This window comes from Anas platyrhynchos, chromosome 3 (assembly GCF_047663525.1).
Source record: "Anas platyrhynchos isolate ZD024472 breed Pekin duck chromosome 3, IASCAAS_PekinDuck_T2T, whole genome shotgun sequence".
Taxonomy (NCBI): Eukaryota; Metazoa; Chordata; class Aves; order Anseriformes; family Anatidae; genus Anas; species Anas platyrhynchos.
The window spans coordinates 116,003,548-116,027,695 of NC_092589.1; positions in this window are offsets into that span (position 1 = coordinate 116,003,548).

The following is a 24,148-nucleotide window of genomic DNA, read 5'->3' on the forward strand; positions in this document are numbered from 1 at the left end:
TGAGGTGTGTGTACTTGCAAAATAGGGATTTTTACCATAGGAAAAGTACAGACTGTACCAAGTAGGAAAGTTTTCTTGCTCTTGTCAAGGAAAAAAACATTAATCCATTCAATCATCTCCAGAATTAAAGAGAATGACATATAAATGGGACAAAGCAAGTGCTTCAAAATAACATAAATGGAAACCCCTCAAATATCCGTATTAACAATAAGCTGTTTCTACTTGCGTGCCTACATGTACATTAAACACATAAATCCAACTTCCATTTATACCAAGGTTTCTTTGATCTGCTTTGACAGCCAAAAGGGGACTTAGAATGTGAGCAATTGTATTGCAACAATCTTATGACACTTGTTTGCATTGCAAAGACTTTGTGAATATGAGAATCTGACTCTGTATTTTAGGGTGATTCACCTGTAGAGTTTTTTGTATGAACCACAATAAACCTTGACCCTTTCCTGAATTCTCTTACCAATGCTCAGAGTCTTATGAGGTAGACTACATTATTTTGAAAGGAAGGTTTTTCTTCATCTTTTCCTATTCTTCCTTTGTCTTAGTGTCCCATTTCTACTTCTCCTAAGGACAGCTAAAATTCTTGCTGATAGTTGATGAAGAAAATTAACTTTAATAATTTATTGGTGCCATCAGATTCAGATTTCCATGTTCCTAGTGTAGATTTTACCACCTTGGGTAGCTTACTACTACTTTGGAGTACGTGTTCCAGTGCATCAGATAGTTCAGAAACCTTGGGCTTTTGGAAACAACTTGGTTATACTTCTGCCAAAACCAACCAAACAAACAAAACCACCAAACTTTCCTTTTGCACTGTATTCCAGAATTAGGAATGTAAGGTAAAGGTTGTTTGTTTAAGTTTTAGCATTCTTTACAGCTTCCTCATTTCACACATTAAAGAAATAAGGGATAAGGCACACAATTAATGAAATAAAATACTGAAGGTGGTTTGTCTGCTTTGGTGTCTTTCACTAAAGTTGAATATACAAGCTGATATTTTTAATACCATTTACTGAGAACTATTTCTAAACTCCTAGGGCCTCTTTAATTTATCAGCCTAGAGTACACAAGTGGTATAACTGTCTGCAAAACAAGTGCTTAAAATTACTTATTTTTCTCATGAACATTGTTTTCTGAATCTCTAAAAGCTGGCCATGTAAGCAGGTTTCTCCCTAAGAAATTAGATCTCTAAATATATGTATCTAATTTTTTAAAGGAAACTTGTTCTCACTTGTTTACTGTATCAAATGCCTCTTGAGATATAATGATAAACTTTTACCTTTAGCTAACTGTTTGAATGTAGTTAATAAATACTGATCTAAAACCATGTGCCACTGTTACTTGTCAAGCTGGTTGTTGATTTCAACTCAGTAGTACTTGAAAAACTGCCTACTGAATAAAGAAAACTTCCATACTAACACAATTTTTCCTGCATTACTGTCTAATTAAAGCTTTGTCTGCACTGGCAGCTGGGGACTTTAGGCAATCTAATGCCCATATGCACTAACCATTTACATTGTAAATCTTTTGGCTAGGTCTTAAGTGACAGTCTTGCCTGATGCTGAAAAAAATGTTGGCATGAGGCTGATGTGACCCCTTCATACCATGTGCTTTGAAATTATCTGGGCACACAATCTGTAAGCACTAGAAATTGATCAGCTGCAATCCCACAATCCACCAGTTTTAACTTCCTGCAGTTCTTGCAAATCCTTTCTTTTCTTTTTGCCACCAGTAAGTACAGAGAATCTCAGAAAAAAGGCAGACAATTCTCCATCAATTACTGAAAGAGTTCAATTTTTTATGGTATAGGGTAATCTGTGATTCATTTTAGCCCTCAGACAGGTGATATGAAGCATCAAGTACATGATCTTTTTTGGGGGGTGGGAGTGTTAAGTGCATTGTGAACAATTCAAGATTGGTCATAAATATTGGAGGTGACTTCCCATGTGCAACATCATGAAGACCATGCTTCAAGGTGTTTGGAGCTGAGACATAACATTTAGTAGGATAAGCTAAAATTTACAGGGCAAACATGATACACCTTTTATGCATGGATTTTTTTGAGTCTTTGTTCTTGTGAAGCTCTTGCTTTCATTACACAAGTGCTTAATAATAAATTGAGCTTTTGACTAATATGCATGATCAATACATATTGAAGAAAAGTATTCCCAAGACTAATAATGCATAAAGTACAAGGAATTCTGGATTATTTTTTTCTGATAGCTCAAAAATCAACCTATTTTTATTGATTCTGAAACAAGGCATTTTTTTCCATCCTTGGCATTTGTTCAGGGGCTAACAATAGGTTCAACCCGTATTTTCTGTGTTTGCCTCCTTTTAATTTTTTTTTTTTTTCCTCCAAATGTTCTTCATTTCTCAGTGTCATCAGTACTAGTTAGTCTTCTGATTAAAAGGACAGATGACAATTTTTAATATCTGCCTTCATGGTCTCTTCACAACTTAGTGCATAGATATGTTACAGACAGCCTAAAACCTTCTTAAATTAGAACTAGGTCTTAGATTTTTGCATAGTTTCCCTGTTGCAAAGCAGAAATACATGTAAATGTCACTGGAATAACTCTTAGTAACTGTGCATGCTTGTAATTTATTTATTTATTTATTTATTTTACTTATTTCCTTTTCTGTTTTATCTTAGAATTTCCCTACAAGAACAGGGAGGTACAAAAGTGGAGTTTTGGATTCTGCTCCCTTAAATGGTTGTTTATTCTATTATACAGTCATTGGAATAAAGGCAGAAATAGTCTTGGTAGCACAGAACAGAGTCACTAAATCTTCCTTCATATGAATATTCTGCAGCTGGCTTTGACTGATGTCTGCTTCATCTGCTTCAGATCCCCCAAATCTTCCATTCTTTCACTTCTTCAGAGAAGAGTTGAAAAGCCTGTTTAACCATGATAGATTACACCTTGTGAGAAGGTTTCCAACTTACCCAGCAAGGATACAAGCTGGGAATGTCATATCCCCATTCCTGGGTGGTCTGTCATGACTTGGCTGAACCCTGAATTGCACTGAGCTCCAAGAGGAGTGATCCATTTTACCTCAACTCCCTTCACTCACACTGAAGGAAGTACTTACATTAAATGAGTGGCATTTATATTAAATGAACGTAGTATAAGCAGACTGGATCTGCCTCTGCAGAGGCTTTCCTTATGCCAAAGGGTGCAAAGAATTTATCTCCCTGCAGTCCAGATTCCGCCCAATTTTAAGAGTTGAGATCATTGTTATTGCTTTATAGTAAAATAAAATACAACAAAAATGAGAAGCTGAGTAATTTGTTTTGCATGACTTTGTGGTCTGGAAGTTGCAGTTCCTGTTGCACCTGGTGACGAAGATGAGGTGTCAAGACATTTCAGTGAAAATGGTTGCAATCTTTTAATTGTCCCCACCAGAAGATCAATAAAAATTGTCTCTGCAAGGCTTCTGGTATTAAAGCATTTGAAAACCACTGTTCCAGGAATACATGCAACATCTTTAACAAATGTGTCATCAGCATTTTGCTAGCTGTTATTCATCATAGTAGGTCAATGTGTTTGCCAGTGACCTCACCTTGTTATTCTTGCAAGTCAATAGACTAAGCAGCATAAACTGCATCAGAATCCTAAAATGCAATTAGAGCTCTATTTACATTTTCAGAACTTATGTAAAATAAGTTTTTTTTTTTTTTTTTTTTTTTTTTACTTATTTTTCTTATTTTACTTATGTAAAATAAGTTCTGAAATATAAAAATAAGTTCTGAAAATAAGTTCTGAAAGGGTTTCTAAGAAGTTCAAAGGGTTTCTAAAAAACCTGCAGCTTTCTGTGGGTACCTCAACTTTTGAACTCATACCTGTCCAAGGCAGCCAGAAGCCAGCAACTGTTCAGATGAACACAACTGGTAGACTCATCTCTGAAAAACAAAAAACAATTTTGAATTCCCTGAATACGTTTAATCATCTTGAAGGTTCCTGTAAAACTATCTTGCAAAAGACGTAATTGAAGGATCAAAGGGTGTGACTTTACTGAATGACTAAAATGCATGCAAATATAGGAAGGGATTGTCTTAATCTTGACAGCGAAGGTTGGCTGTGGGTATTCATTTTGAAATGCTCCAGACAAAGATACCGTTTGACTGACAAGAGTTGAACACAAAATCTGATTTTCACCCCTGTAAGAAAAGTTAAAATACATACTGGAGAAGTCTGCTCGGTAAGTGTTTTGGCCCAGCTGCACATGAATCCCATACTATGGAATTACATGACATTTTCCATCAACTCCAGCTTTTGCAACTTTCTAGTTAGTGAGTGTCATCCTCTATATTTATATTTGTACATTATATAAGGAAAGAGCATGATCCCAGACAGTGCAGTGCAGTGCACTGCTTGCTTAAACTGTTAGCACGGGCTATATCTGGAGTTCAGACAGATAAGCCTTGTCTAAACAATTCCAGTGCATAACTCAGGAGTTACCATAGGCCAAGGACTGTACCCCACACATAGTTTGGGATCCATCCACGCTGTGTGGAGTGTAACAGCTGTAGCTGGGCCCAGTGATTTGGCCTTAAGGTCAGAAGACAGGCCTGGCAACATTTACATCACTTATATAGATATAGCCTCGGTTATAGCACTGATGGACTGTATGTTGTAGCTTATGTAGATAAAGTAAGATACCTCGCTTTACAGTGTAAAAACTTTGGGCATGGAAAACTCCTTTGATGATTTCTGGATATGTTGGCTTTACTGGGAATGAAGTAGTCAGTGATAACCCACTGCTTTGGGCTTATGTTACATACACTATACAGTGTGTGTACACAAAAATATTCCTTCCTTCTAACTGCAATGTGTCATGGTAGCAGCTTGTCTGTAGGCAGAGTGGATTGCAGACTAGGCAATCGTAACTTAGCTTGCTATCTTTTTTTTTTTTTTTTTTTTTTTTTTTTTCTCCAGAGGCATCCATGTTCTGTGCACCAATTAGACAGTGGACTTGGACTAGTGGGGGAGGATATATAGAGGTTATTAGCAGTTTCTAGTTCTAGTTAATAGTTCTTGATATATTTACAAGCCACAGGTTGAATACTACTACTACAAAACATCCCCAAAAGTTTTACTTTTACTACCTAAGTAAAAAGTAAAAAGTTTTTACTTTTTTTAATTTTACTACCTAAGGTCATATTTACTACTGATTTTACTATGGTGAAACACGAGGAAAGCCTCAAGTTGACAATTAAATTCAGTGTTTGTTTATAGTTTGCTACCAGTTATGCAACAACAAAAGACCAGTACAATTTCCTTGAGCAACTGCTGTCTCACAACATGAACTGTCACAATCTGAGAGTCCAAATACCCTGTGTGACTCCCAGACTTGGCATCCATAACTAGCTCTTGCTGCTCACCAGGCTAAAGGTCAGTTCTTGCTGTAGAATAAGGACAAGTCATCAGCCATCACACACTGTGATACCTTAGGCTGATATATTCTTACTGGCAAAAAAAGTACAGAAAATTTCTGTGTATCATGTGGAGAGGATCCTCTTCTCACTGGGCCATGAATATGAGCTGAATGTAGGTCTGACTGAAGGAGACACAGCAGATCTGCAACATTACAGTAGATACTCGTTCACAACTGTCAGATAGCATTTTCAAGCACGTCTTATAGTTTGCTTTTATTTACTCCATTTATTATTATTATTATTTTAACAAAGAAACCAAAGCCATATTTATAGTTCTGCAAAGAACTGAAATGTGTGCTCTAGATCACCCTCATTCAGGAAAAGGTGGGAAAATTGTTACTTTTAACATTTTTCTCACACTTTTCTGATCATAAAGGGATATTAATGCATGTGTTTTCTCAGGAATTTTTTAATGATGTTTTGAATATGAATACTTTTTCAAAGAAGGCCCAATCATTATTAAAGGGACGACTCCTTACATAGGAGGAACCAGAGCTATCTTGATGTCCAAATCATGGGATAAACAGCACACTATACAAACTGTCTCAGTCCTACATCAGAAACAGTCCTATTGCACAAACTCCTATAAAAGGAGTGGTGGAATGCTAAAATAAATATTTTGGTGGGTCATTCAACCTTTCTGCTGTGTATTTTGTATTTTTTTTTATCAGAGAACTGAAAGATTCAAAACACTCAGCACTCACAGAATTAAAGCCTCTGGCTAAGGATGCAAAATTGAGGCACATTTTGAACTGAAAAACCACATCATTGTCACCTTTGCTCATATATTGCTGGGAACTGCAATCTTATATAAACATAAGGATAAACTAATTTGTACAGAGATGTGATTGTGAAGCTTCTGAGCTTAGCATCTTCAACTGTGTATGTGGAACAGAAAAAGGGCTTGATGTATATTTAGATTTTGGTGATTCTGCAGTTACAGATTATTCAAAATAGCCAAGATAATTGAATGTTACTACGTCACTACCTAATATATTGAAGTAGTATAAGAGAAGTTTGTAACATTCTCTCACTGGGAGCTGATACAGGAAAAAAAGACCTTGCCATAATTTTGACAAGTAAAAAAATACTTTCATTATAATGTTCATTAATATATATATATATATATATATATATATTTAATGAAAGGAGTGAAAATTCTTCATACTCTGTAGGAAAACTGTAGAAATAACTGGTGTCATTCATGACACTTGTCTTTCCTTTTACCTGTTTTGACATTATATCTGAAGCAGTATTGGAAAACATCCAAGCTGAGAAACCCATTCTGTCTTTGTCAATCATATTTCCAAGTGGTATAAGCAATATTTAGTTTTTACCTGGCTGTTACTGTAGAAAACGGTAGCACTCAATGTGAGAAATACAGTCAGAATATGAAGTTATCTGTGGTTTAATTTACTTGCTGATATTACAAGAAATTAGCATGGCCGTAATGGTACTGGAGGCTTTAGGACTTGAAAAGTCTCATGTGTATTCTGAAGGCATTCTTTGCAATAGGTATTCTTCCACATTTTCGTCTATACCACACCTGTTGCAAGTTCTAGCTAATCCCTGCTATTTACTTAGGCACTGCCTGCCAATTAAAATCAAATATACACCTACAATCAGCAGTCATGATCAGCTCAGCCTGGCTTAACACTGAATGGCTCCCAGCATCTCCAAAGGGAGTGTCATATTTAAATAATCCTAATGTTTAATGTCTATTTTAGTGGACAAATAGAAATGGATTAAAAGTAGCATTACCTTTATCTTTTACGGGATTAAAAATCAATGCAACCTTAAATCGTCCTTGACAAACAAATTCTACATATGAAGTTTGAAGAACAAACAATAAGGATCCACTTCTTGATTTTGGGGCCCTTCTGTGCTAATCATTCACATTATGACAGATTTGTGTAGCTTTGGTATATGTGAAAGTATAGCTAAAGAATACGAGCCCTAAAAGTCACTCTGCCAACTGGGGTGCACAGTTTACCAGCTGTGCTTTGTGTACTATCTATCTTTGTATTTTCTCCTATACTACATGCACGTTGGGAGGGCAGTTTTTTTTGTCATGTTGACTGCTTACCAGCTAAAGACATTCTCATAGTATGACTGTTCCCAGATAGCTTTAAGGATTTCACTTGCATTCTCCAGAGTTTACATCTCAACAAGACTTTCAGGCAATTTGTTAGCCTCAGTAAAATTTAATATAGTTTTTCAAATGACAGCTGATAGAACTTTAAATGCTCATGGTCTGGCACCATCTGAAAAGCAGGATGGAAAAGAAGAAATAAGAAAAGAAGAACTAAGCTGAGAACAGCTGATCTGAAAAAAGGTAGAAATATTAAGCTGTTAGGCTGTCTGAATGAAAAGACATCTGATAGTTGTATACTGTAGGAGGATATTAGTGAGAAAAAAAATACATTACCTTTTAGGACATCAAGTCAGCAGAAAAATTCTGGGGAGCACTAGAAGTAAGAGTTCCAGAAACAACAGGAACATACTCTCTGCAAGGAAGATAATGGTAGCAAAAATCAGTAGCTGAACTTGAGAGAACTTTATAAGTAAAAACATGCAATTTTTAATGCTGAAACAGGCTTTGTTCTTTTCCTCACGTGACTGGCATTTGTTTAAGTTCATGCATTTTTTGATTTGGTGAACTATTTGAGTTGATTTAGGTAAATCAAAAGAAGAACAATGTATACAGCAGCTTACTAATAGCAATCACATGGTAGAAGTTTCAATCTGAACAATTTGAAAATGTTCAGTGATACACACAAAAAAAGATACACAGTATCAGCCTTTTTTTCAATATAATCAGATTATATTTCCTTCTGAAATACTAAAAATAAACTTGATGAGTTTGATTTCTTATACAAATAAGGTGATTTTTTTTTTAATTTATTTTATGTATTTTTTTAGAAATAGAAGTAATTTCTCATGTGGCTCATATTAACTGGACTTTTATCAGTAGTTTTATAAGAACTCTGCTGGATAGTAACAAAGTTACAGCCATAGAATGGTTTGAGATTGATCAACCTCATGATTTTGGTGACTGTGGGTTAATCTCTTTAATGAGATCTTATTGTAGAAGAAAGAGGTCTTATACAGTAAAAAAAAAAAGTGCTACATCATCCAGAGAACAAGTAAATGTGAAGTCAATAACATCCTGAAGTGACAAAGGTTATCCTGTATTCAATCCATGAAAAATATTTCTAGAAAAATATGTTAATATTCAACCATGTATAAACAACATTGTGTTTAGCAACATTCACCTTTATTGGTATCTTTATAGAATGGACATAGAAAGGCACTGCCATTACTATGTCACTTTGTTTTGTCTTCATTTGTTGTGTTTAGAAGTGGCGATGCTGAAAATCAGGTTTATGGACTAAAACAGTACCTCAAAAGCATTGAGCAGTTTAGACACACAGGTCCATAGTGGAAGATGGAATTACATGAAGCTGCAAGAGTGTCGTAGACTATACAGCTTGTCATGAGCTGAAAGCAAGTCTAGAAGACCACAGCAATCCCATTGGGACACTAGATCTAGGAAATTTTTTTTTTTTTTTTTTAAAACTGCACTGTAATACTTAGCAAAAAAGGGTAATTTACAGTTTTGTTAAGGTAGACTGTGATAGCTTGACTTTTGAATTTTTTGGACCACAATTTCAAAGCCATGTTAGAGTAAGGCAGCACTACCTTACCCAAATACTAGAACGTTCAAAACTTAGTCAAAGGCTTGTAGGTGGATCACATGCTCTCTGCTTGTTTAGTTCAATGGAGCTGCATGATTTACATATACTTTCTCTTGATTGTAAACAGGGGACTACTTTGGAAGTAATAAATTTGCAGTAGATAGTACTGAAATGATAAGACTAAGACTATGAGATCACATGCACCTGGTATAAACAGAAGACCAACTTGTTGCATTTGTTCAATCATGAGGACGCAATGTACCTTTTGTTTTTTAATGGCATGGTATGCTGTTTTAACCTGAAATTTGACAAGAGAAATAAGTAATGTAAAAATTTGTATTAATGAAGGGCTACTATTCAGAGTGTAACCATAAAGATTTAACACATATAGTTCAAATGCTATATGCATTAATAACATTAATAGTAAAGGTCTATTCTACCTTCCAATCTGCCCTAGCATTCCAGCAAAAGGACAATACGTGCTGAACAATGAAGCATAATTCCAAAACAAGTGGCTAACTGATATATATTTTAAAAGGAAAGGCATCTAAAGAAGGCTTCTGCTTGCCTCAATTAGTTCCCTAGAAACTGAAAAACTAACATGAAAAAATCTAGTTTACTATCTCAGTTTCAGTTATAAAAATATTTCAAGGATTTGCCATTGGATCACTGTGTTAAAATGGAATAAGACTAAAGTGCAGTAGACATTAATGATGTTATAATAAACAGATCTACAGGCATTCAAGTGATCTGTTTTCTCTTGAGACAAATTAATTGTGCACACAGTTCATAATCAATATATACTTAACAGAAATCTCTTTTCATAGAGCATGGGACATTCAACAATGTTTTGTTGAATTAAACCACTTGTTCTCTGGTCTAGTTTCTCATATAACATGTGCTATAGGATTTCAGACCTTATTTCCAGCTTTAAGGTCAAATAATTTATGGAGAAACTAAGATGTTACACAGGATAAGTCTAACCTTTATAGTAACTCTGCTGGCACCAGATTGCCATACATCAATTTGTTTCCCTGAAGACAGAAACTGCCATGACCTGTGCAGTTTTACAACCAGTTCTCCTGAGAGTGGAGGATAATCTCATATTTGCATTTCCTCCTCAGGAGAGGATGAAGCAGGAACTGTGAAGCCTAACCCTGACCCACATGAAATAAATCTGCAGGGTAGCTAGAAGATCCTTCCCCCTTCCCTCTCTGCCACTCCCCAGTATTTTTCTTTCTTTGGAAGGCCAAAACAATCTTTTGTATTAAAAGTGTTCTCAGATATAATGTGATATAAAACTACTCCAAAATACATGGGTATGGATTTTCCGGTATGATATATATTAGGATACAATTTATTGTATGATAATTACATATATTTTCTTGTTGTTTTGTTGTTTTGATTCCTCATTTTTAAAGGTATTACAAGACACAGGTATTTATCAGTCATTTCATCTCTTATAATATTTCAAAAAACTACTGACTGTTCCCAGAATTAAAATATTACTGCAGTGATTCATCATAGATTTCCTGTAGCTGGCACTGAATTATGATTATACAATATGTGACCGTTTCAATGCTTATAAATATTATACGTGCTTTTACAGAAGTCAGTTTCAACACTGTGTCAAAATATTTACTTACCAATGATGTATTTGGGCTTATAATAGGCTAGAGGTTCCTGCCTCATTCATCCAAAGTAATTGAAGGCATAATTAACTGAAAGCAATTTCTATCCACTACTTGCATGAAGGAACATTTGTTAAACTTGCTATTGCCCTGTAAGAAACTATCAGATTTGTTATTGACAGTATCATATTGAGCTTCATTAACCAACAGCTCTGGCATCCTACACAGCTGCATGATCAGAACATGTTTAATTATAATCCCAGCCTACTATGCTAATTATTACAAATGCTTTCTAACTGTAAGAATGAAGCCTATTATTGTTGAATGAAGCAATAGCTGAGTTAGCTTTTTCTAGGTTGCATTTGACACGCAGACTGCATGGTTGAACAGAGGAACACTATAATTATAAATGACTGAAGGAAGTTTTTATCTAATTTGTATAATCTCTGAAACAGAGGCATAATATATTGTGCTCATTGATGTGTTACCACAACTTTATACTGCAATGATATCACTACTAAATGGTAGTTATATGAATAGTGGAACTACTGAAGCTGTGGTTGGTAGATTAATATATCTGTACTTAAGTAGCTACATACAGGTGTATGCTAGATTTTCAAATTATATTGCAGCCAATGGAGTTCAGCCAATAGAGGGAAATCTACAGCAGTCCAGCTGACCAAGTCTCTAGATAGCTGCAAGATTATCATCATCTTTCTCCTGTTAGGGGCACAAATTTCCATTTCTATTCTCTATCTAGTCAGTAATTTTCATATAATTTTAGAAGTTTAATACCTGCTATCAGCTCAGTGTCAGGAAGCAAAGCAAGGCTAAGGAATAGACCTGAGATCTGGCACTGACAGATGTGTTAGCATTGCTCTTGGTCTGATGTTGGCCTGAGACAATTTGTACTCTTCTACATTATTCCTGGGTGTGATTTGAGAGCTAACATGGACCAGTGACCAGTCCTGAGAAGCCATTTATGTGTAGCTGCCTGGTTTTGGAAGTCAAAAAAGTTTTAATAATATGGCATAGCTTGTACCTACAGGTACAGTTTTAAGTATAACTACAACCAGTAAAATACTTCATTTTTGGCAAGTGCAGTAGGTTGGACAGTGTGTTCAAGTGTTGTTAAGGGGAATATTGACCGTCAAAGAGATATACAGATGAAAATTTACTAGATATCATGACTGCATGGAAACCAGGATAACAGTATGCTAGCTGAGATGACCATGATTCAATTCTCCTGATCTGAAATAATTTTAGAAAAATATGGGGTATAAGCTCATCCTGTCCATTAGATTTCTATTAAAAATGTGTTACCAAAGCTGCTTCTTGAAGGTTATACCTAAGACATTTCAACAACACCCTTGCACTGGGACTTTTGCATTACATATATTATCTGCATTCTATCATATCTACAGATGGCATGGTCATGACAACAGATCCCTCACTATTGGAAGACTAGCTGAGTAAGCTAAGTATTGTCCACTCCTATTCTGCTGCTGTGAGACCAACTACCACAATCTGCCCCATTCATACTCTGAAAGGAGTGTTCAGACGTGATCTGGTGTTGCTCCTGAACACTGCCTAGGAACTGTGTGTGACAATGCTCATAGATTCAAGCCCAAACAGCTTCAGAGACTTTTCTAAGAATTCAGCAGCATAAACTAAAATCAAATTCTAGTGCAAAGTCCTGTGCCCCAGCACTGATGTATTCACTAGTACAGCTGCAGATTTTGGGAATGTGTTCACTCAAGCAGGAGACACAGTCTTTCACTATCCCTCTGTTCATGGAGTGTAATGTAGCTAGATGTGTAAAGGAGTGTAATGTACTCAGAGCACAGCCTTTAATGTTGCATGAGGTGGAACAGTACATCTTGTAGGTGGAGTTCAGAACCCAAATATTTGTTAAAACTCAAATGAAGTGTTAGGAAATGACCTTTGCTCTGAGGACTTGTAATGAATCATTCTATTCTCTAACAAAATATGCTACTTAAAAAGAGTCTGTTTTAGGGAGAGATTAAAATGCTCAGTTTATGTCTGCACCACAGAGACACACCAGCAGGTGTAGTACGAGTTAACCCAGAACGTGACGTGATAAAAGGAAATTTCACACATACCCAAGTTAACATATCTGTGCCAAGAAGGACTAAACAATATGTACTTACTGTCACAAGTTGGCTCAGTTTTGATGGTTCTTTGTTACTCACCATTTCATACAGTATATAGAACATTCCTTGCTTTGCATTGCAGAACGTTCCCTGAATTAAGCAGCCCTAATTTTCAAGCAGTATAGTATTGAAAATGAACTAAGAATTCAGATTTGACTTCATTATTGTTATTAGTATCATTATTATTATTATTATTATTATTATTTTGAATCTAAGCCCCATTCCCTGGTCAAATTTTATTTATTTATTTATTTATATTTTTTATAGATTTTAAATCACTCACTTTAAAAAACAGTTACAGAGGCAATCCCTTAAATCAACAGTGCTCTTTTTGAAGCACTCATATCATTCAGAGTACATGTATTGCAGTGAGGTTTTAGTAACAGGGGGGCTGCAGGGGTGGCCTAGTCATAGGCTGTAATAATCTTTTCTTCAGAATGCTAATTAGTGTCAGACAGTGAAAAAAAAAAAAAAAGTTTGAAAATTAATTTAAAACAATTAAAGTAAAATGAAACATATAAATATACCCGGAATTTGTAGATTCTAATTCTACTAGTCATTTTCTGTCTATTACAGAAAATTGTACTGAACATAGGATTTAAGATGTTAGACATTTTCTATGAAAGCCAAAATTTAATGTCTTCAGCAAAGCCCATGGGTTTGATGGCAAAGCAGTTAACCACAGTTCATGTGAAATGACCTGATTAAAATCTGTCAGATGTTTATTGAAAGCTTCTAATAATTTTGAGAAGCTTTGCTTAAGAGGATCTAATGATTGTACTGGCTGTTTTAACTATCTAATAAAGATAGATTATTGTAATGTAATTCTGCATTGGAGTCCAGTCTCATCTAGTACCAAATCCATCTTCTCTAATTGCTTGAAGGTGAAATTGGGTGTATTAAATCTTTGGATAAAATAAATGTAAAACTTAGTGCATTGTATTTTTTATTATGGTAATTACAGCAGAAAAAGTTCTGATTCTTTCACAGACAACAAGGAGTGGAGGAATCTTGTTTGGCAACAATTATGTTTCAAATCAAAAGGCTCTTTTAAAGAACCACTTTAACTAGAATACTGCTTATAATAAAAATAATGTTTTCAATTGTCTTCTTTCACAGAAATGTCAGTAGAAGATCCATAGAAAAAAAAATAAACTGTTATTTTATAACATTATTTTTACTTTTCAAAATGCTGAACTAAATATAGTAAAGAAACAATCAGTGAAATGTTTCTCTGATTTAATTTGCTTGCAGAACACTCCATGTGGTTCTAATTTACAGATCCTAAATATAGGATGCATATTTTATCAGACATTACTTTTTGAAATCTTTTCTCTGAAGAGTGGCAATAATTTTCCTAAACTCATGTTGCTGATATGACATACTTTATACCCAGAATTAGTTATGTCCTCTCTTAGTTATCTCCTCGGAGTTCAGTCCCATTCTGACTTTTTTTTTTTTTAAAGATGATCAACAAAGTGTTAGTAATGAGTCTTTTAAATGTTGATTCTCCTTTGCACAGACACAAAAAATACATTAACCAATGTCAACAGACAGATTATGTTTTCAACTACCTGCTGTCATTTCTTAGCTTGCTTTTCCTTTTTAGGTATCTTTATCAATACAAGCAAAGAAGTCAATCCATGAGATCAGTGTCTCTGTGATGAGTTTCACCTTAAGTTTCTGGTTTCCAAAGCGACAAATGAAGATTAAAGAGATTTAGCTTGTCCTGACAATATCTTTACAACTCACATCATGTATCCATAAAACATTCAGCAAACCTAAGCCAGTGGCACCAGACATCTCTTCCTTAAGGTGTTTGCAAAGAGCTCTTCACCATTTCTTTGGGTTTTCCTGCTTGTTACTCCACTATGCTGTTTCAAAATACACCATTCATTATCTCTTTGGAGAGGATGTTGCTTCATTCTACTACGCACCCTGCATTCTTGTGCCATAATCCCTCACTGATGTCTTTGGACACTATTATCATGTAATAATAATTGTATTTGTAATTAATTAATTAATTAAATTGCCATTAATTATCACTGAAAGAAGGCTACCTATGGAGTGTCAAGCATGTGATCCAAAAATAACAACCAACTATTTTACAGTATTATATGAAAAGAAATGCAAACTCACTTAAAAATATTCTCACATAAGAAATGTGACTTAAATGGGTAAAACCTGAGATTCTTTTTTTTTTTTTTTTTTTTTTTGGCAGGGTTATATCTGTGTAATATATTCATGTTTTTGATTTTGATACTACAGACTGAGATGAAATACCTGTGACAAGTGGATGTTATTGCAAGTTTATCTGTGTAAAGTGTAGCCATCATCACAGATAAAAGGAGTGGTATAAAATCGCTTGAAGTGGAGCAGGACACAGCACCAGAACTTAAATTGTGTTATCACACAATTCTAGTAAAAATAGATGTCTATATATCAACCAGTTACTTGAATTCACTTGAAGTGAATGAGAACAATTAGGCATTTTAATGACATGATGCATACGTGAAATCTTAGTATTTACTGTTGGATGAAATGAATTGAGATCTGGAAACACCCATTTCCTTCTACTAACTACAATAGGGAAGTTAGTAGACTTTCAAAGGGATTTTCAAAAGGGCAATCTTTGCTGATTGCCAGAACTGAAAGAAATATGACTTCAGGATTTACTTCAACTCCCTACTTTGCATACAAAAAATTTGAAGATTAAAGAACAGAAAACAATTGCTCTCTTGTGCTTGCATCTGGAGCACTGACAAAAGTTTAAGGAACTTTTTTTTTTTTTTTTTTAATATAAGATAGAAAATTTATTGAATATCAACTTACAGTTAATAAGAAATTGAATATATCATAAAATGTTTTATATGCATGTATATTTATACATACATACATATAAGAATTTATTTTTCCTCTTTACAGACATTTTAAAAGGGAAATTGTCCTTTTCATCTAATTTTTTAAATCTCAAATATTTTATTTAGTTCACTAAATGTAACCACAGAAAATGACAAAACAACAACAGCAACCAAAAAAGTCCAAGAACCACTCAAATTTTCAATATTATTATTGAAAAGTTCATTTCTCCCTGTAGGGTTGACTACCACCCTTACATGCCTTAATTTAGAAAGCTGTTCCCCAACTGTTCTTCTTTGGAAATAGGTGTATTTCAATGCAATGTTATGTGCAGCATACACCCTTATGACAATAAACTTTTCCTGATTTGGGAATCTTCTGAATAAACATGTGCCATTATTCAGACTCATTTATTTATTTATTTATTTATTTATTTATTTATTTTGTCCATTTAGAAATAAAGATAAATTATTAAGAAATGTCACTGTTGATATATACTCTGCAACAGCTGGTATAAAGAATCATGAAGAACAAGGAAAACAAAACTAAAATGAGTTATCGTTAGCTATTTCAGTAATATAATGCTCTTAAGACATAGGAATAGGTACAAAGTAGGAACGTTAACTAAATTAACAGTGTGCTGACTGAAGTGGAAAAAGTACTTCAAATATCCTGCTTGATGCCTTGCTCATTTGGATGAACAATTTACTGAAATGTTGTTATGAAGGAAGACTTTTGAGTCATCTAGTCCAGCCTCCTGTTCAACGTGGGACTGAGAGGGATGTTGTAATAAGAAAAGTCAGTCTCTGATCCAACTCTAACCGTGATTTTAATAAGACATTTATGAGATATTAATAAGGGACTATGTTCATGTAAAAGGGAATTTATTTAATAAGATAAAGGTGTTACATTTTCCCTATTTCTACACATACAGAGATCTCATCCACATATGTAATATCTGAAGATTTTCTAAAATATTTAATGTTTTCATTTTATGTAGATACCTAAATATGATAGAAATCAAGTTTTGATAACCCAAGTAACAATGTTTAAATGAACAACCTCTTCTACCTGGATAAGTGTCTTTAAACCTTTAAGCAATTAATAAAAATAAAGCGCAGTGGTACTTCTGGTCTTTGTTTTTAGCTGAATTTAGCATGTTTTCAAGTTTTGATGAATCAATTACTTTTGGAGAGGAATATATAAGATGAATAATAATTTTAAGTATAAACTCAATATCTGCACTGTCAGTGCATGAAAATGGAGTCTATCCTCAGTCACCTAAGAATGTTTTTAGATAAACTTATGCAGTTATAGACTGTTATACAATAAGTGTTAGCAGGTGTTTTAATGGTTTGGTCCACTATAATATATTGGTCCATATGGACCATACATAACAAAATGCCATCTGTGTTTTAAATTAAGTAAGTGTGTTTTGGTACACATTTTGTGTAATTGTGAAAATATTTGCAAATGTAAAACAGAACTTACAGGGAATTAGGTGCTAGATTTTAAAAGCTCTTTCCTCCAACTCCCCTAGTTAATTTACAGTTATTGCAGAACTGTAGCAGTCTCTTATTTTGCACCAGTACAATTCCCTAGAGCTTAGCACGTCATTCATTTCCTGTCCAGGTTCAGCTTTGATTCACAATGATGATGTTCCCATCTCTGTGTCATTTGAGGAAGCAGTCTTTATTGTCATTCTCTGAAAATGTTATATGTTCATTATGTAAACTGGACTCCACAGTGAAACCTGGCTATCATTTTGATGTAACAAATGGAAATATCACCAACAGAAGCCCATGAATGGAGCTACGAACATTCTACTTCCCTATGGCACTTCAGTGGCTAAAATAGGTACAAAACCTGTGAAAGTGCTGGGTTTCTTTTCTTCCTCAATGGAAATTCAAATGGTTGGTCTTCTCAGGCAGGACCTCAGCATGAACAACTTTTTGCTTACTACTTCTGATTTTGTTTCCATCCCTATGTCTTTTTGGAAACCAACAAAGTGCTTGTTCAGTGCATTACTGAAGTGAAAGGTGCAGTGAGGTTCCGTGCCCCACAGCACTGCAGTGAGGATGAATAAATTAATATCAATAAGGTGCTCAACAGAATGTTGATAGATACTAGGAAAGAAACTGAAATACAGATCATTAACGAAGGCTTCCTTTTTAAGTGTAAAGTTTGATTAATGTTTAACAATCTGTCTCCTTTCTGGAAGAGGTGTGCTACTTATGCAATTATGACTGTTACCTCCATAGTCTGTAGCCATATTCTCCTATATATCTATATACCATAGGTATATTACCTTATATAGCAACTATCTACTGTATATACAGATTGGTATGGGAGAGAAAGAGAGAGTAACAACTAATTAAAATAGCTAAAATGTTTCTTCAGCATTATGCAGTCTGATAGAATGATTGCTGGAGTTATTTTTTTCTAGAACAGCTAAACCTCTATAAAACCTCTATAAAATATAAGCAATAGTTTTTATCCTGGTAAAAATGAACATTAATAGTTCATTCATGAATAAATTCAAGATTAAAAGCTCAGTGAAACTCCTTATATTGGTATTTCTTCCATATCCTGTTTTTCTCCCATTTTGATATATCTATGCTATAGCTTAATTTTGACTCATATTTTTGGAGCATAACTTTGCTATCTTTCTGACACAGGGTCTGCAGTGAGGTCTCCTCAGAACCTTCTCTTCTCCAGGCTGAAAAACCCCAAATCCCTCAGCCTGTCTTTGTAGGAGAGGTGCGACAGCCCTCTTATCATTCTCATGGCCCTCCTCTGGACATGCTCTAATAAGGTCCGTGTCCTTATACCAGGGGCACCAGAGCTCAATGCAGTAAATCAATCAGTGCCATCATTTGAAATCGTATCTGTGTTGAACATTTTATCTACTTATAACTCACTTCTAATCAAATACCCTATAGTAAGAAAGATTTTAATGTCCCTAAAAATCCTGTTTCTCATTGCCTGTGGCTACATATTTTACTACCAGAAAACACTTAACTAGTTTAACACATACAACTTTAGGACAGAGAATATAAAGACAGTGTACTATAAATTTACTTTTGAGGTTCAGGGCTGCCATTAGCTTTGATATATCTCCACAGAGCTCACTGACTATATGAATCCTACCAATAAGTGGCAGCTTTGGAGCATAAATATTTTGGGCATGGGTAACTAATTTTAAATTGAAAAATCATCTGTAGAGAAGGAAGGTGATAATTAAGCCCTGAAAAATCTCAAGATCCTTTGTTTTTAATCATGCAGTCCAAGGTCCTGATGATGAGAAAGCATTAGAATAGCCATTGAATGTATGTCATTTCTGCATCAGAAAATAACTATCTGAAGAAAATAAATAAATAAATAAATAAAACCAAAACGAAATCCCAAATAAATATAAGCGTATCTATACATGTATGATGCTGGAGAAGATCTATCTGAAAATAAATAAATAAATAAATACATAAATAAATAAAAAATGAAAACCAAACCTAGATAAATATAAGCATATCCATTGTATGACACTGGAGAAGATATTTGGACTTCCAAGAACATACTGTTTCTTTAGATCTAGTAGAGCTCTGATTAAATTACATTATTTTGGGTCTGCAAATCCAACCTATGAAGAAAAACAGAACTTTCAAAATGTTTCTGGCAAGCATACCCATGGCCTGCCCCTAAACGAGAGACAGAGCAAACAGTAGGATGTTGACACAATTCTATAATTTCACTGTATATCCTTAAACTCTCAATGGGCAAATTACAAATGCTTTCCTTTTCAAAGGGTTTATATTGACGCATTTTGTGGACATCTGATCATCCCTCTTAGTACGAAATGATGAATGAATCTAATTTGTTGTGAACCCAGGACCTTTTGCAGCCAACATTGCAGGTGTAAATTCAGGTGTTAAATGCTCTAATTATGAGATGTGGCAGTGATCCAAAGAAATCTATAATTAGAGAATGGCCAATACATGCTTACTAAGGACTTAAAAGCACTAGAAAAACACATACAAAAATGAATGTGTGGGTGTTTTTTGTTTGTTTGTTTGTTTGCTTGCTTATTTTGTTGTTGTTTGTGTTTGATTGTTTGTTAGCTTTTAAGCATGCCAATTACAATGCCTATGCTTGATTGAACATCTTCAAAGGAAGACAAAATTTTAAACACAGGAGAGGAGCAAAGCTAAGTTTCCTGGCTTCCTTGGTTTGTTAGTAGATTTTGATCTCAAGTGATGTTTTAAAACAATTTAATATTGCTGACAGTTTTAGTTCAGTGTTCAGAAAAGAGTTATTGTAGACAGTCCACAAGTATCACTCCAAAATAAATATTTCATGGGTGCAATTGAATTAATTCTCTTTATTTTTCTGTCCAGCTGCAGAAAATACCTCTTGAAAACTGAAAACAAAGGTTTTCTGCTAAGCAGAACTCAGAAATCTGCGATTTGTCCAAGCCTAAATTCAAGATTTCAGGTCTCCTGAACCTCTGTCCTGCAGCACTAAGACTTCACTGATAAGCTTCCTTAGATAAGCTACATTTTCTTCCAAACTTAGATCCTCCTCTCCTCTCCTCTCCTCTCCTCTCCTCTCCTCTCCTCTCCTCTCCTCTCCTCTCCTCTCCTCTCCTCTCCTCTCCTCTCCTCTCCTCTCCTCTCCTCTCCTCTCCTCTCCTCTCCTCTCCTCTCCTCTCCTCTCCTCTCCTCTCCTCTCCTCTCCTCTCCTCTCCTCTCCTCTCCTCTCCTCTCCTCTCCTCTCCTCTCCTCTCCTCTCCTCTCCTCTCCTCTCCTCTCCTCTCCTCTCCTCTCCTCTCCTCTCCTCTCCTCTCCTCTCCTCTCCTCTTTTTTTTTTTTTCCAACAAAACGAACAAATAGTTCACACACAATGATATGGGTTTTGTTATAAACAGAAATGTCAAACAGCTGTGGAAGCAGTTTTAAGTTAATGCCTTTACCACTCAGTACCTCATTAGAGCAATGGAAAGACAAGACTCAAGCAGTATCGGTCTCTGTCACATGGGCTATATCATGCACCCCACTGTGCATGTACACATACAAATACAGATGTTCATGAGCACTTGAATTCTTTTGAAATAGTATATTTGCAACTGTTAGTAATTCCTGTATGGCTGTCACAGCATCTTAAATCTTTTCCCATGCCTTGTAGCAGAGCTGATTGAAGATATCTTAGGCAAAATTAGATTTTGTGAACATGGCAGAAGAACTGTGAAAGCTTTATAGAGACAGATGTGATGATGAGTGGCAAGAAGGATCAGTGGGGTTCTGGAAGATGAGGATACGGGTTCGAAGAAAGCTCCAGGGATATGAAGGGGGGCTTTTGGAGGAGACCAAGAAGAGTCAATGAAGTTGTGAAGAGCTGCAAAGGATTTCACAAAGTTATTCCAGGGAGAAAACCTTTCCCTCTTTCTTCATTAACCTTCATTAACCTCCTCATGACAGCTGAGCAGACTGTGGGGTTGCAGTGGGAGTATAGCGTCATCCTCCACTGCCAGTCTCCTCCCCAGAAAACACCTCCTATCTCATACATTCCCTTATGTCCGTGATCAACTTCCTGGGACTCTTGGGGTTCCACCTCTCTGGTGGAAAGTGGGAGGAGACGGGCCTGCTCCTGCCATGGGGTAATGGGGCAGGAGCCAGGAGTTGTAAGCAGAACTTGAATCAAATCTGTGGAGCTGGGCTTGGGGCAGAAGGCATGCGGAAGACAGCAACTGGGCCAAGAGGGACTTCTCCTCTTCTGCACCATCATCCACCTCCCATAAACAGATTTCTGTCAGTGGCAAGAGCAATGAGGTTCTTTGTGCCAAGTTGTGCAGGCATGGGAAAGAGAGGTTAAGCAGTTCAGAGGGCTCAGGTTAATCAAATAATCAGGCTCTTTATCCACCATACAAAAGATGGCACAACTATTTTATTGTTCCAACAGACCACTTTTCTAGATAAATCCTTACTTTGTTATCTATATATCCCACTTCACAGTAACTCTGTTAGAATAAAATATCAAAGTCATAGAAATGTGTTCTACAGCAATATGGCAGAAAGAGAAGGTGACATTTAGCTCGGGGTTCAAACTCTTTTTTTTTTTTTTTTTTTTTTTTTTTCCCCCTATAATCTCTACCTCAAGACAGTCCGGAGGCTGAAAACTAGCTTGGACCTGATGACCTTGAAAATCTATTACAATATGGCTGTTATTCACTGGAGTTTGATCAATTGTATAATAAGAAAAAAGAACTTTATGGAGTTTCACTTTGTTCAAGGTCACTGTCTGGAATTGACAACAAATATTTCTCCAGGCTCCTGATCTGACCTGCTGAACTAAGGAGTGAGCTAAGCCCCATACCTGTCCTCTAAGGTCAGTACTTGCCAACAGTAAGAAACTGGGCAAAGTGGAAAGATGGACTATACATATATATATATATATATTTTTTTTTTTTCTATTGTCCCTCAAAGTGTAAGGTGTGCAAAACCTACAATGAGGGAAAAGAGCATACAGGATAAAGGCCTGAAGGTCACCCCCATAGCTCGAACATTTGTGCTGGTAGAAGAATCTGAAATCAAAGCAAAATAACTCAACAATTTGAACTATTTAATACCTGATTATCTTAGATGGAGGAATCTAAGCTCTTTGGCCCAGGAAGTCACATATCAAAATATTCACATGCCCAGGTTTATGTCATGCAAGGAAGATCTGGATGCACAGCTGGATACCTGGACATTTTGGTTGTGGTATCTTCACCAGCTTCCACTGGTTCATTCATTTTTATGGAGCATCTGTGCAGCCAGCAAAGAGCCACAGATGGACATTCAGCACTGTTGTGAGAAAGCTAGCCAATAGTATGGGGCTCAGTAGCCATGGGATGACAAACCAGCTTCTATGTTCCTCTTAAAATGCTCTTGAACGATCTGTTGTACCACCTATGTGTCAAACTCCTTCTATCTCCTGATGTCTTTAAAACTCCTTTCATTTTCTTTCCTGACCATGCTTTCTTGGCCACTGAAAACTGAATGCAGTTACCTGATACTGAACACTGAAGCAGAATTGAAGAGGACACAAGACAAAGCAAAAGAAGGCAGAAGATCCATCATGGACTATCTTATTCATTATTATGCATTTCATACTGAAGATGTACATCTACGTTTATGAAGCAATTTGTATTTTTAGGGTTTCCCAAAGTCTTCAATTAAAACTAATTTCTGTCTGCATGACAAGTGCAAAGGCCTGAAGACATTCCTATCCTGGAGGGAGGACATGTAAAGCCACAAGGATTTTAAAGACTTACTTTACTTTTAGGATAGTAAAAATAATGTTCATGAAGGCTATGAGGTGAACTCATTCTTAATCTTCCCAAACTCAAGGAATTCCAGGTTAAGTGCAATGCTGTAGAATGAGAAAACGTGCATACAATGTGTATGCATATATACACATATGTTGTTTTATGCCACACCATTGTGCTTAATCCTCCATTCTCTAAGCCACACTGTAAAAATAAATTGGCATAAAATGTAATATATGCTGGAAAGTAGGAAGTTCCTCCTGACTGACAGCGGCTTGTAATGCCAGGACTTGTTCTATATTCATACTTACAAAATGCCGATTATATTTCTCTCATGCTGGCAAGCCAATAACTAAGCTTCACTGCTTTTGGCATTTACTAAATTTTTGTCATACCTCCCTAATATGCCTTAAGGGTACTTGTTGATACCAAGAAATGAAACAAAGCTTATGCTTTCGGTTGCCAAGTCACTTCAGCCAGCTGGAAACATAAATCTGGAGCCAGAAAATATTATTACTGCTGTTTGAATTTGGAATATACAATGATGGCTTTGTCTTTACAATGTTACAGTTTCTTCTTATCACGAAAAAGTCTAACATAAGAAAAGACATATCTCATTAAAGCTTACTGTGTTGCAGTTCTAACAAGTTGGCTGGAATATGGTGTAAGTTCTGTAACCTAATTACGGTAAGGAAGTGTGCCATATTACTTTACGGGAAGTTACCGAAGGATGTCTTCAGCTGAAGAAAGAATAACAAGAAGTAATGGTTGTAAGATGAAGGCAGGCAAATCACAGCAGAGCAGTGCTCACGTACGTAACAGAGAAGATGATTAAATATGGGAATTGGTTATGAGAGATGTAACATTCTGATGTGTTTAAATCAAGGCTGGAAGTCATTCTGGCAGATCTGTTTTCAAGGAACTTGAGGTGTTTTTAGTACAATACAGTTGTATCTGGACAGGATATTACTGATGTATTGTGCAAAAGGTCATGTTAGCAGTCTTAATTATCTTGACTTTATAAGTTTTAC